We start from the raw sequence: 13,899 nt of genomic DNA on the forward strand, positions 1-13,899 counted from the left end.
AAGAGGCTGGAAAGGGCACGTTTGAAATGTCGCGTCTTCAACACATGTTTCTGTAAACTACGTTGTTTTCAGTGTCGGTGCAAATATGCAACAAGAAAACAAAACTAAGAATAAACAGAGATACAATGTGTACAACATGCTGTAGCCCCGCCCCACACACACACACACTCACACACACACACACACACACACACTCACACACACACACACAGTGCTGCAGGTGTCGTTGGTCGTGGTTAGCACACTATCCTCCTCGCAGAGTCGCATGTTTAACAGTTGGTGCCGGTTTGGCTTCTCTTCCTTTGTGACAGCGTCACTTCTCCGGCTGCAGGACGCACAACATTGTGTTCACAGTTGTTTTTCAGTGACAACAAAGATGCACTGCACATTCCTCTGAACAACACTAACAGGGCTGAGATCATCTAATCCTCCACTTCCTGCGTCTTCATATCTTTGTAAAGTGATCGTCTGTATTTTGAGGACGTCACTTGGACTCTTTGTGAAATTGTGAAAGACATTTTTCACAATGTTTGGGCGTTTGTGTTGCACTTCTGCCCGATGTTGTCTTGTTTTGTTTAGGGGTCAGACATCTTTCCATGCTGGGGGCAACATCTTTAATACTTCTGGGTGTGTGTTTAATGTAAATGTAATATATTATATATATATATATAATAATATATTATGACATATAGCAATATAAAAGAACATTTTAAAGATAGAAAACGTTCATGAAGTTAGTGCAACGTAAGAAAACATTAACAAAGACTGGAAGCAAGAGAACAAGTAGAAGTTAGACAGAGGAAGTTTTTTCATTAGCAGAAACACAAAAACAACAAGACTCACCTAAAAGGCATTGTGTCGTCTTCTGCAGCAGGAAGTGACCCGTCTGTGTGCAGCTCTCTATGTTCAGTACGTCTCAGCAGAGCTCAGTCCGGTCCACAGTCCAGCTCTTCTTCTTACGTTCTGCAGTCACTTGGACTCCTGATAAGAAATCAGGCTTCATTAGCAGCCCAGCCAATCGTCCCGCCCTGTAATTTACTCTAATTGTCCAAACTACCCCACTATTTAGGAGATTTGTTCCTGTCCCCTTCTTCCCCTCACAGCCTCTGTGTGCGACGGCTCTTCTGCTTTTCCAAATCTCCTGAAAATCAACATTTGCCTCCATGTAAATTCCTGCTCGTCCTTCGAGGTTTGCATGCAAAGTGCTTCATGCTTTCTGCTCGTCGCTTGTTTTGTTTGCACAGTTATGTCCCTCACAGCCACCAGATCTCACTCCAGTTCAAATATGGACATTAAAGGAGTTCTGACGGGATAGATCACACTGCACGAGCTGTGCGAGTTTGTAACCACGTGTTGACAGCGTTGCCGTGTGTTAAACGCAGCCTCTTCTCTCAATGTTTTGATTCTTTGTGGAGATTTTGGGGGTGACTGTGATCTGCACGACCATCATTAAAGCATCATTTTAACCCTAACCCTCAGTAGAGCTCAAGATGCCTGAAGAATCAGTACGAGGAGTGTTTGTGGCAAAATGACCCGTTAAGAAACTGTTGCTTAATTTGTCACCTGATACTTTAGAGAGAATTCTGAGGACACACACACACACACACACACACACACACACACACACACAGTGGTGCTTTGAGTTACATACAGCGAACATGCTCAACATCTTAGCAGCGGAGGCTGATGGGATGCGTTCAGTGTCGGTCTAATTGATATGTTCACTTGATGAAAAGTGACGTCATCACCAACGCGATAACTTTTCATCCTGAGGGAACATGAATAACTCAATTCATGGTGATCCATCCAATAGTTTTATCGACAAATCATCCAAAACAACAGAGAATGGTTTCCTCCTCTGAGGGTCTGCTCCAGATATCTCCGTCACCTCCACATCTCAACACACATTCAGAATTCATTACAGATCGACGACAACTGAGAAAAACTGTTGACTTTTTATTGTAGTTCATAAAAACAAACATCAAATGATAAAAACAACAGGTTGGTAACCATAATAATATTCAATAATGTAAAACAACTTAACAATATACAGTAAGAAATTAAATTAATCGTTCTCAAGCCCGTCCCATGTACCTACAAGCTGAGGAGCTATTGCATGTCCGCATTTCAGGAAAGACACGGGACAGTTTCCAGGGAGCAGATCTGTGTTGAAGTTAGGAATGTGGTGGTGCTGGTCGGGGCGCGAGCACGGGGCGCTGAGCCTGGAGCGGGTCACCTGACGAGGGGGGCGGAGGTTTGGGAAGGAGGGTGGAGACGCAGGAAGAGGAAACGGATCTGACCGACTGATAGAAAAGTGACAGTAACTGTCTCTCAGCGTCGGGACATTCTGCAGCACAGGTGCACATTAACATGCCCCGTTTATACAGACACACACACACACACACACACACACACACACAGGTGAGTTGACTTGGGGAAAAAAAGAAAAAAAAGTTTCACAATTTTCTAAAGGCGAAAGTAAAAGCACAATAAACTCCTCGAGTTCTTCAATAATTCAAAAATGACTACAAAGCACCAGTTTACTCCAAGCATGCTGCTTCTCCTCCAGACTAGCTTCTTCATGTTACATATAGTTACACACACACACACACACACACACACACACACACGTTTGACCCTGCAGTAAAGACGGAGCAGGACAGGTCAGTGGAGCTGCCCGCAGTTCAGTCACATCAACAGTGCTCAGGTTACACAAACTCCCGTCCTACATCTGCAGATCCAGTCTTCTCAAATCGATGTCCAGCAGCACGGCTGGTGCTCTTCTGAGTCCGGGAGATGGGTTGTGGGTGCAGAACGAGGAGGACTAACCTGACTGTGCTGTACATGGTGGTGGTGGTGGTGGGGGGAGGGGGGGGGGGAGGGCGCCTGCTACATGGCGGTGAGGTGAGAGCGACTAGCCTCAGTCAGTGAGTGAAATGAGCGAGGTGATGGGTCAGCGCGGCACCTGCATCTGCTGCGAGGCCTGCGACTGGTTCTGACCGCCGACCTCGGGGCCCCGGCTTGGCCGACGGCTGAGGATGTTCCTCTCGGACATCTGCAGGCCGCACGGCCGACGGGGGGTATCCTGGCGATGGTTGCCGGGAGACGCGTGACGTCAGCCTTCATGTCGCTCAGCCAGTTCCTCGAGCTGTTTGAGAACTGGGAACACAACACGGAGATGAGCATCGTGACAATCTAATGATCCACTTAGTGTAGTCGGGAGGAGATCAGCTGTTACAATGACGGGTTTGTGGCAGCGGGCTCACGTGACGCGCTCGTGACGATTCTCTCTGACCAATCGGTGCTCTGCGACTCGTTTAAAATGATCAGGCTTGTGATTCTATACTAAACTCAGAAATGGTCATTTGACACTTCTATATCGCGCCTCCGTCCCTTATTACTAAAACAACGTGGTTCTGACTGCAGCTGAGCAGCGTCCTCAGAACAGTACCCGTTAGCGCTGCGAGCGATCGTCTCTCACAGCTGAACCACTGGGTGCATGTTGTGCTTGTTTCCTGGTAATAAAAAGCCGTCTGGCTCAAACGTGGAAGTCGCCCACCAATAATGCACCTGATGTTTGCTGCTGGTCACGTTAGCCCGCTATAATTAGATTTATAAATGTGTGTTTACATAATAACTCTGTGTTCTCCCTCAGACACAAGCTCCTCTTATTCAAAGCTCCTTACTGTTATTGTCATATTCATTTTATTTCCAGGTGCATGGGAACCCTCACTACACCCATTGATCTTCCATGTGTGTTACCTTTATGCAGAACTGCATTTGCAGGCTTGTTTCCAGACATGGACTCTTTGCTGAGGTGCTGGTGGGACTCGGCGAGACACTCCACCTCACTGAAGCGAGTGTTGAGGGCCCATGGAGGGGTGGGCCGGGTCCTCCGTCATGTTCAGGTAAGCCGCCTGCGCAACTGCTCCTCGATCACCAGCGCCTGCTCCAGTAACTGCACAGGAAGCAAAGCAAGACATGATGAAGAATCACACACACACAACCTTTTTATATATTGGGTCACTTTGTGTAAACATGTACTTGTTCAAAATACAAACTTATTTTTAAGAACATGCCTTAACATATACCTCAAATCCCCAAAAATGTTTAAGTAAGAAAGAGAAAAAAAAAAAAAATATATATATATATATATATATATATATATATATATATATATATATATATATATATATATATATATCTAGATATAATATATATATATCTATATATATATATATATATCTATATATATATATATATCATATATATATATATATATATATATCTATATATATATTATCATATCTATATATATTAAAATAAATAAATATATATTAAAATAAATAAATATAAATAAAAAATACTAATTATATAGGGAGATAAATTAAGAAAATAAAAACTAATAACAGATTTAGATGTAAATTAATCTGATTGCGAAACTTTAATAAACAAAGGGGGCTGGAGACATAATACTACGTAATAAAACACGTGAAACTAGTGAGCGTGCTCAGTTCACCTTGAACCTGCGGGCCAGAAACTGTTTCTTGATCTCCAGGAAGTTTCCTCTGCTCATCTCCCCTTTGAAGGGCTCGTTGAGGATGGCAAACCTCCACGTCGTTCTGCACATCCTGCCAGCGAGCGTAGCCGTGTCTGAGAGACACCGAGGTCAAGTCAACAACATATGGTCTCGTGAGGGTCACATTATCGTAAAGCACAATAAATGCTGATTATTGTGAACGGATACTTTGACACTTTGTGCAGGTAAAGCTGAGCACGACCAATATTCAGAAATGCAAAACCTTTTAACTTTCTTCTCATCTTTATGAAAAGGACTCGCTGCACAACTGGAATCCTTTGAATGGATCAATAGACTCCTAAAATAATTATTAATCCACACAAACACCTGATTCTCACTACAGAAAACCATAGAAAGAAGAAACAAAGGGCTGAGAATGCAGCATGTTAAGAGTTTACCAAGAGGGGCGGAGGCAAACTATCTTTTAATAACAATTAATATCTGATGATTTAATATCAGAAAATGCAACAATCACAACTTCAAGTCAAAGATGACCCCGTCAAATTTTAAAATGTTGAATATTAAAGTTTCTATTATAGTAGACTAAGAAAACCAGATTAGGGCTGCAGATATCCATCACTGTAGTAATTATTCTACAGATTATTCCATCCATGAATCAGATAAGAAATACTTTTGCTTTATTTAAGAACTATAGTAAATTCACAAAATAAGACAGTTCTCTTAAAATTAACAACCAATTGTTTCCTCTTTAGAAAAATAATTGCTAAAAATACAAACAATTATATTATTAAACCCATTTAAGTGCCATGCTCCACAAAATGATGAATGATTCATTATTATTTATTATTAATGTGTAAAAACACATTTGATTTGTGTTAGCTTTATTTTGTTAGTGTTATGCGTTTATTTTTATTATAATTCATTATAGTAATTAGATTAAACTGAAAGAACTGTGACGAGTTTGATGAATTGATTCTTTCGAGGGAATCGTTTTCATCCCTTTCAAAATGTTCATTTTCAAGATTAGTCGGCTGCAGTGTGTCGGGAGACAGAACTCCCTCGTGGTAATTGAAAAATAAATTGTCAGTTTGAAAGGATACTGTATGATTCCAGCCAGCAGCCAGTAGTCATGGCGACGGTGCCAAATCTCAAAGGTCTTCTTGGTGACGGTGGCCGCCCGCTCTTCATTCTGCCACAGAGAGTGAAGCTCTGGAAAAGAGAGCAGGAAGGTCAAAGGACGGGAACTAAAGAGAGAGAAAGTGTGTGGTGTGTGTGCGTGTGTGTGCGTGTGTGTGTCCACCTGTGAATCCTCCGTCAGCGATGTTGAACATGAACCTCTGCTTGGTGGCTTTCTTCTTCTCCTCGGTGACGTTAACCACGGGCGCAGCTGTTGCTCCTTCTTTGGCGTTTTCTCCGTTCTGCAGTTTTCCAGACTCGTCTGTTTTCACAGCGTCCTTCTCGTCTTTTTGCTCTGAGAGAAAACAGCAGAAGCGTGTCAGCGACACATTAAGGACACACAACGACGACCCCCAACGTGCTTTGTGGAAACGTGGTCGAGGATCCTGCGTCTACATTCAGCTTCAAACAGACGCAAATACATTTAAGCACCATTCTTTCATTTTCTAGGATATGAAATGTGTGTGTGTGTGTGTGTGTGTGTGGACATGTTACCTTTCTTCTCCTCTGTTGGTGGACTGGTGTCCATCTTCTCATCTTTCCCGTCCTCAGCTGAAACAAGAGAAGCAGATGTTAGATGATGAACAAGGAGACAAGGAGACACACAGGGATGACGGTTGCCTCACCTTTAGACTTGTCCTCCTCTGAATCCGTCTTCCCCTCCGAACCTTCAGACCTGACCTCCGCAGCAGCGTCCTTCTCCGTCTCCGAGGTCTTGTCCTTCTCTTCCTTCTCCTTGCTCGTGTCTTCCGCCTCCTTCTCCTTGCCTTCGTCTCCATTCCCCGCCTCCTTCTCCTCCTTCCCCGCAGCGGAGTCTACTTCCTCTTCTTTCTTTTCGAGGACAGGGGATTTTTCAGACTCATCTGGGATTTCAATAATCTAGCGGAGAAGTGGACGGTTTCAAATGAGGAAATGTTGCTCCTCCAAACAAACAGAACGGAGGATTTAAAAGCAGACTTTACCTCTGGATCATCTGCCTTCTTGGCTCCTTTGCCATCGTCACCTTCCTTCTTCACGTCTTCCTTGTCCTCTGATTTCGACAAATCTTCTGACCGGAAACAGGAAACACAGGTCAGCGATATGACGGAACATTGATTGTTCGCACATCTTCCAGGGTTACGAGTCGGAGAACTTAGAATTCACGTTAAATTTCCGTTGGGGTGAAACAGGTTGTAGACGCATTGTGTGGTGTGTGTGTGTGTGTGTGCTTTCTTTAAAAGCCTCCCGTGGACATGTGTTGCAGATCAGCGTTCAGATGCAAACTGTTCACACAGTGCATCTGGTCATTGTGCACAACTGAAGTGACTGTAGAGATCCAGCACAGAGTATGAAGTGTGTGTGTGTGTGTGTGTGTGTGTGTGTGTACCTGGGACAGGAGTGTTGGGCTGTGTGTCTGCAGGGGTCCCAGAAGAAGGAGTCTTCGGGTCTTCACCTGCGGCCAAAGCCGCCGCCCGTTTGTTCTCCTCCAGCTCTGCCATCCAGGGCATCGACCACTGACCGTTCACGTGCTCAAACTCCTGCACCTGTCGGTCACCAGCCATCGCTCAGTCAGCGTTTCAAGACTTCAACCAGACAAACATGTCGCAGTGTTTCTTCTCTAGATTGTAAAACATACCTTTTTCCTAATAAGTGACATCACACCTATACGGGTGAGCACGTGTTGCCTCGACAGACCCTCAGAGGGACGCCGTCTGCAAACGTCTCCGCTCCATCAGCCCCCGGCTCACAAAGGTGACGCATGAACAGGGACACATAGGCCCTGTGGACACGTGTGGAGGAGAGGAGGAGGAGGAGGAGGAGGAGGAGAAGGAGAAGAAGAAGAAGAAGAAGAAAGAAGAAGAAGAAAAAGAAGAAGAAGAAGAAGAGGGGAAGAGGAGAAGAAGAAGAGAAGAATAAGAAAAGAAGAATAAGAAGAAAAGAAGACCGCAGAAGAAAGAAGAAGAAAGAAGACCTCCGCAGAAGCCCCCCATCCTCCCTCACTACGAACTCAAAAAGCCTACCTCGAAGAAGTCCTCCGTCTCCTCCTCCGCCTCAAAGACGAGATGTCACCGTGAATACATTTGAGAAAAAGTCAAAATCTATGAATATTTTGCAACAAAGAAGTCACATCCAGCTCTCTTTATGTAAAGGACCAGCAGAACGATGGTGAGACTCACTTGAACTCTTTCTCAGACTTCCCTCGGAGGTCCCGGACCAGCCACTGGTTGGTGAACGCGTCCTGGGGAGGCATCCCATAACGCATCACTGCGTTTAGGAAAGCCTTCCTCTGCCGTGCATTGAATCCCAAAACCTAACGGGAAATAAAGCGAGCAAGATGTTTACAAACTTAGATTAGAGGATCCCCTTCAAAGCAGTCATCATGGTTCCTCTGCGGAGCGCTCACCTCGATGTTCCCGCCCACTCTGGCCAGCAGCGGCGGCAGAGGTTTGTCCCGGTCGTTCCTCAGCCCTTTGCGGTTTGGTCTGCGGGAATTAGCTAAACCGAAACAAACAAGAGTCAGTCCGTCTGAGACTCACCGCACGTTCCCGTCGTATGATGGTGCGTGTTCTTAACGTCCTCAAGCTGCTCTGTGACGATGCTCCACTTACACTGTGATCCTGCGGACGCTCTGCTCCCTCAACCTCTTCTACATTAAGCGCTTCTTGCTGAAGCGTTCAGAACAGTCACAACTGAACGCAGTGTTGTGGTAGGTTCACTTCATTTAATGCAATTGAAGTGACAACAGCCATAATTAAAACAAAACACAAAACAATCTTTTGGAACTTGTCGATTAATTGCTAAATAAATAACATTGTACAAAAGATGTGAAACAATACTTCTTTAAACAAAACAACTTAAATGAACTCCAACGATCTCTTTAACGGGAAGTCGACACTTCAGCTGCTCAAGAAACCAGAGATTTAACTTTCTTTCCCTTCTGCTTTGCTTCTTTCCTTCTCTGTTCTTCCTTTCTTCCCTTTCTTCTCGTCTCTACGCTCAGAGCAGGTGATGCAGCAGCACCTGGGGTTTTTTGATCTGTTGTAGAGGTGGTCATTGAGGATATCATAGCTGTCGTCTGAATAAACACCTGTAGAGGTGGTTTGCAGGACGTTAGTGGGGGAAAGAGCAGGAAGGTCGACCTCCATGTCTCCAGCGTTGCTGCGAGCAAATCTTAAACTCAAATTAACAACTTGAAGGGAACATCTCGATCTTCACATAAATAGTTAAACCTCTGAACCACACAACCAGACAGCCGTCTCTAAAGAAACTGTAAAAACGGGAATAATCGTCAGAGATTCGAATTTCCCGACAGTCCTTGAACTAATCACGTGAGGAAAGTGATACTTCATCTGACACGTCTCATTTAAACCTGAGACAAAGATGAAGAGTTTGCACGGAGCAGATTCTGTGCAACAACTTTAAGTTTGTAACTGGAAGCACTGAACGACTCAGCTGAGATCAACACGGGACAAAAGATGAGCGTAACGTCAGGAGGACGAGAGAGGTTGTGAGGAAAGGGTTTAAAAATGTAAATAGTTCAATATTCACAGGATGTGCAGGCAACTTGGGAAGAAGTCATATAAAGAAAAGAAACTTGTGTTTTCTTCTTTCATGATTAAAGGAATTATAACTGTGTTGAACTGCTTCAGTGGGGTTCAGAGGGTTAAGACACACACACACACACACACACACACACACACACACACACACACACACACACACACACACACACACACACACACACACACACACACACACACACACACACACACACACACACACACACACACACCTTCAGTGCGTTCATCAAAGTCCTCGTCGCCTTCCTCCGACGCCACAGAGTAATCAGACTGGTTATCGGACTGATCCTCCTGCCAGTCTGCAGGGAGTAAGAACACAAGAGCCTTCAATGTGTGGACAGAACCTCATCGGTAACACGACATTAATTAACATCTAAACTCCTCGTGGAGCCGCAGCCCTATGGAGTCACCGTCAACCAGGAGGGGGCGCTGCTTCCACCTCTTCTCAGGGCTTCGCTGGCTTTAGTAGTTCTCCACATTATTTATAAGTCTGCTGCTCCTCGTGATCCTATATCATAACTTTTACACGTTGCTCTCAGTTCCAGATTTGACCTTTGTAGAGACTCCTGGATTCAAATAAACAGTTTCTGTCTCTGCACAAGAAGAAGTATATATAGCTCTGTACCCTGTCGTATACTTCGGTCCTCCTGGGACCCGTCATTGTAGTTCACCGGCTTTCGAGTTCTTTTGCCTTTCCCCAAATTGCGAGCCAGGTCTTCCTGCTGCTGCTCGTAGTGGTGACGGAGCAGCTTCTCCCAGTAGTCCGGATCAACGCTTTCCTCCTGCTTGATCACCTCTCTCTCCACCTCCTCCTCCTGACACAACACGAGAGTCATTAATGTGACGTGCCGTGTGCAGAGCCTGTGGATGCTTTCTAATGCAACAAGGGGATGTATTCATACCTCCTCTTCTTCCTCTTTGACCACGTACTGGGCCACTTTAAAGGAGCTGAGGTATTCGTTCATGCTCTGGATCTCAGTGTCATCTGGAGGATCCCGGTTCCTGTCCAGCAAGCCGTCGATTGCGCGGTCATCGTAGTGGATCACGCTGCTGTCATCCTCCTTGTTGTCGCCTGGAAGACGCAGGAGTGGAATCAGAAACTACATTTACTGCCTGCAACATTCATCAGATGGGACGAGTGGATCTTATCCAAACCCGTGTTAGTTACAAGCATAACAATGTGCAGAGAGTTATATAAATAACCGTCCAGCGCAGCGTGCATCACAGATTTTCACTAACGATAAGCAAACAATAAACAGAGTGTTAAAGCCGACTCACCTTCTCCCAGTTCATCCTTAAACAACTCTTCAGTTCCAAACTTCAGGATGTCGTCGAGCTCCTGCTTGGACATGGAGCCCGTCTTGGAGCCGAGCCCGGGTCGCACCACCAGGTGAGTGAGCATCATCTTCTTCTTTGCCACCTGGAGGAGTCGTACGTGGAGGACAAGCGGTGAGCAGGTGATCACAGAGTCCTGATATAATTCATACATTGTTTCTTGCAGAATAACTTTTCACAGACCTGCGTGATCCTCTCCTCCACTGAGGCTTTGGTGACGAACCGATAAATCATCACTTTCCTGTTCTGCCCAATACGATGAGCTCTGCTGAAGGCCTGCGAAGCACACACACACACACACACACACACACACACACACTGATCACCCATCATCCACACAAACATGCTGACGTGGATGTGAAGGTTACTCGAGGTGCTGCTCACCTGGATGTCATTGTGGGGGTTCCAGTCAGAGTCGTAGATGACGACGGTGTCAGCGGAGGCGAGATTAATGCCCAAACCACCAGCTCGGGTAGAGAGGAGGAAAGCAAACTGGGTAGCACCGGGAGCTGTTGGGATGAACCACAGAAGAAGAAGCTAAAGGGATAGTCACTATACACACACGCACTACAGACGGACGGACACTCATAAAACCCAACAGAAGAAGAAGTGGGCGGCTCTACGTGTGCGCTTGGCCGCTGCTGCATGTTGCTGGGATGGGATATATTTCAGGGACAGACCGCACGTGTGAAACACTGATGGCGGGGTGCTCGTCGGCGGCTCACCATTGAAGCGGTCGATGGCCTCCTGTCTCAAACTGCCGGTGACTCCTCCATCAATTCTCTCATATTTGTATCCCTCGTTCTCCAGGAAGTCCTCCAGCAGGTCCAGCATCTTGGTCATCTGGGAGAAGACGAGAACCCTGTGGCCTCCGTCCTTCAGCTTCCTCATCATCTTCTGCAGCAGCGTCAGTTTCCCTGAAGACTTAGTCAGAGCATTGCCTTCATACATGCCGTTTGGAAGTCTTGGTGCCTCCTATGATGAGAGAAAGAAGTCTGTAAATCACAAGTCGCATCACAATACCACGTTCGCTAACGACACGGTTTGATTTAATTCAGGGGCCTGTGATCGATGTGAGATCATCTGCACATTAAACACAAGCAGTTACTGAAAGCAACTCAAATACGATGAGACTATTTTATTAAAGTGCTCCTCCAGACATTTAAAAAGACCAAGTGCCACATTTCTCATGCAGAGACACATGCATGCCACGGGAATTTCAAAATAAAGCTCCATTAAACATGGTTCAATACGTAGACTTAGTTCACATGCACCCCCAGAAGAAACACTTTTTATAACTGCGTGTAAAGACTTGGATCGTACCATGGCGGCTGCAGGGAAGAGGTAGGGGTGATTGCAGCACTTCTTCAGGTCCATCACCACGTTGAGCAGAGACACTTGGTTTCCTCCTCCACGAGTGTTCAGGGCCTCGAAGTTACGCGTCAGGATGAACTTATAGTATTTCCTTTGTTGCAACAAAGACAGAAGATCAGAGAGAGAAAAGAGATTAGACAAAAGGAAAGGATAACATGCATGTATTTCAGATTATATCTACAGACATCCTTAGTGTTCACTGAGTAGTAGACCCTGAACCTGACGTTCTTCACATTAAATCAAACGTCTGTGTATCCTGTCAACTATGAGAAAACCCGAACATGCAGCTCAGACTTTAAACAAGAATCGGCCAAGGACATTGCAAATCGGTGCATCTGGTTCACTTTTCATGCTCGTCTAATTTAACGACTTCTCTTCACGTACTTCTGCATGGGGCTGAGCTCCACCCGAACAATGAGCTCAGTCTTTGAAGGCATGTGTTTGAAGACGTCAGCCTTCAGCCTCCGGAGCATGTGAGGGCCCAGCATGTCGTGGAGCTTCTTGATCTGGTCCTCTTTAGCGATGTCTGCGAACTCCTCCAGGAAGCCTTCCAGGTTGCTGCAGAGAGAAATACATACATGAATACAGGGTGGGGGGTGGGGGGTGGGGGGGGGTCATTGGATGTGCATTACAGCCACATTATGCTGTGGCCACATGTGGGGCTACTGACTTGAATCTCACTGGGGTCAGGAAGTTCAGCAGGTGGAAGAGCTCCTCCAGGTTGTTCTGCAGAGGAGTGCCCGTGAGCAGCAGCTTGTGTTGCAGCGGGGTAGTTGTTCAGGATGCGAAAGAACTAACAGACGGGGAGAAACATTCAGATTCAGAGCATTAAACTTAATAATAATAACACGACATACAGAAGTTAGCTTTATCATGTGCAACACAGCAGTGGCGCAGGTTTATTTTTAATCAGATTGACATTTGAAACTAAGAATTATTCTCATTATCGATGGACTGATCAATCGTTTGGTCTATAAAATGTCAGAAAAGTGAAAAATGTCCGTCCCAGTTTCTCAAAGTCCAGAGTGACGTCTTTAGATTTCTGGTTGCGTCAGTCCAAACCCAAAGATATTCAGTTTCATATGATATCAAACAGAAAAGCAGGAAATCTCCGTGTTTGAGAGGCTGGAAAAAAACAAAAACAGCATTTTCTGCCATTTCTGCATGAAAAACAGTAAATCTGTTATCAAAAGAGTTCCTTTTCTGTCATTCGACTGACCGCTGTGGCTCTCAAACACTTGCACAGAGCACTCGCTGTGTTACTACCTTGGACTGGTTGTTTTTGAGCCGGTGAGCCTCGTCCACCACCAGACAGGCCCATTCGATGGAGCCCAGCACAGCCTGGTCGATCGTAATCAACTCATAGGAAGTCAGCAGGACGTGAAACTTCACTGTGGAGTCTTTCTGTAAACACACACACACACACACACACACTAAGCTGTTAAACACATGCATTAGACCTGCTATGGTTTCTACTGGTATTATAGTGCCACAAACTAAAACTGGTGGTTGAACCTTTGTACAATTCTGCAGCATTAATATTTTTCTAATGTAAATTCCTACCAATAACCATTAAAACTATAACAGACGGCTTCCTTACCTTCATCCTGGATGCTTTTTTCCCGCCTCGGATGGCGTTCCCCTCAAAGGAGAACTCGTTCTCCCTGATGACAGCTCTGCTGTCTTTGTCCCCGACGTAGGTCACCACGTACATGTCAGGGGCCCACAGCTCAAACTCCCTCTCCCAGTTAATGATGGTAGAGAGGGGAGCACTAACCAGGAAGGGGCCTTTGGAGTGACCCTGTGCCAGGAGGACAAAGAAAAAAGAGGTTATAGATTTATACACAGATTTATTATAGGGCTCCTTCAGCTTAGGACTCTGTTAATGCTACTTTAAATTACCTTTAAGACCAT

The 13,899-nt window shown here is 45.4% G+C and overlaps 1 pseudogene; it reads right to left on the reverse strand.

Annotated features, from left to right (window-relative positions):
- Positions 1 to 1,943: 1,943 nt before the first annotated feature.
- Positions 1,944 to 13,899, reverse strand: part of LOC115020753 (chromodomain-helicase-DNA-binding protein 4-like) — a 19,981-nt pseudogene continuing 8,025 nt past the window's right edge.

This window comes from Cottoperca gobio, chromosome 16, assembly GCF_900634415.1.
Source record: "Cottoperca gobio chromosome 16, fCotGob3.1, whole genome shotgun sequence".
Lineage (NCBI taxonomy): Eukaryota > Metazoa > Chordata > Actinopteri > Perciformes > Bovichtidae > Cottoperca > Cottoperca gobio.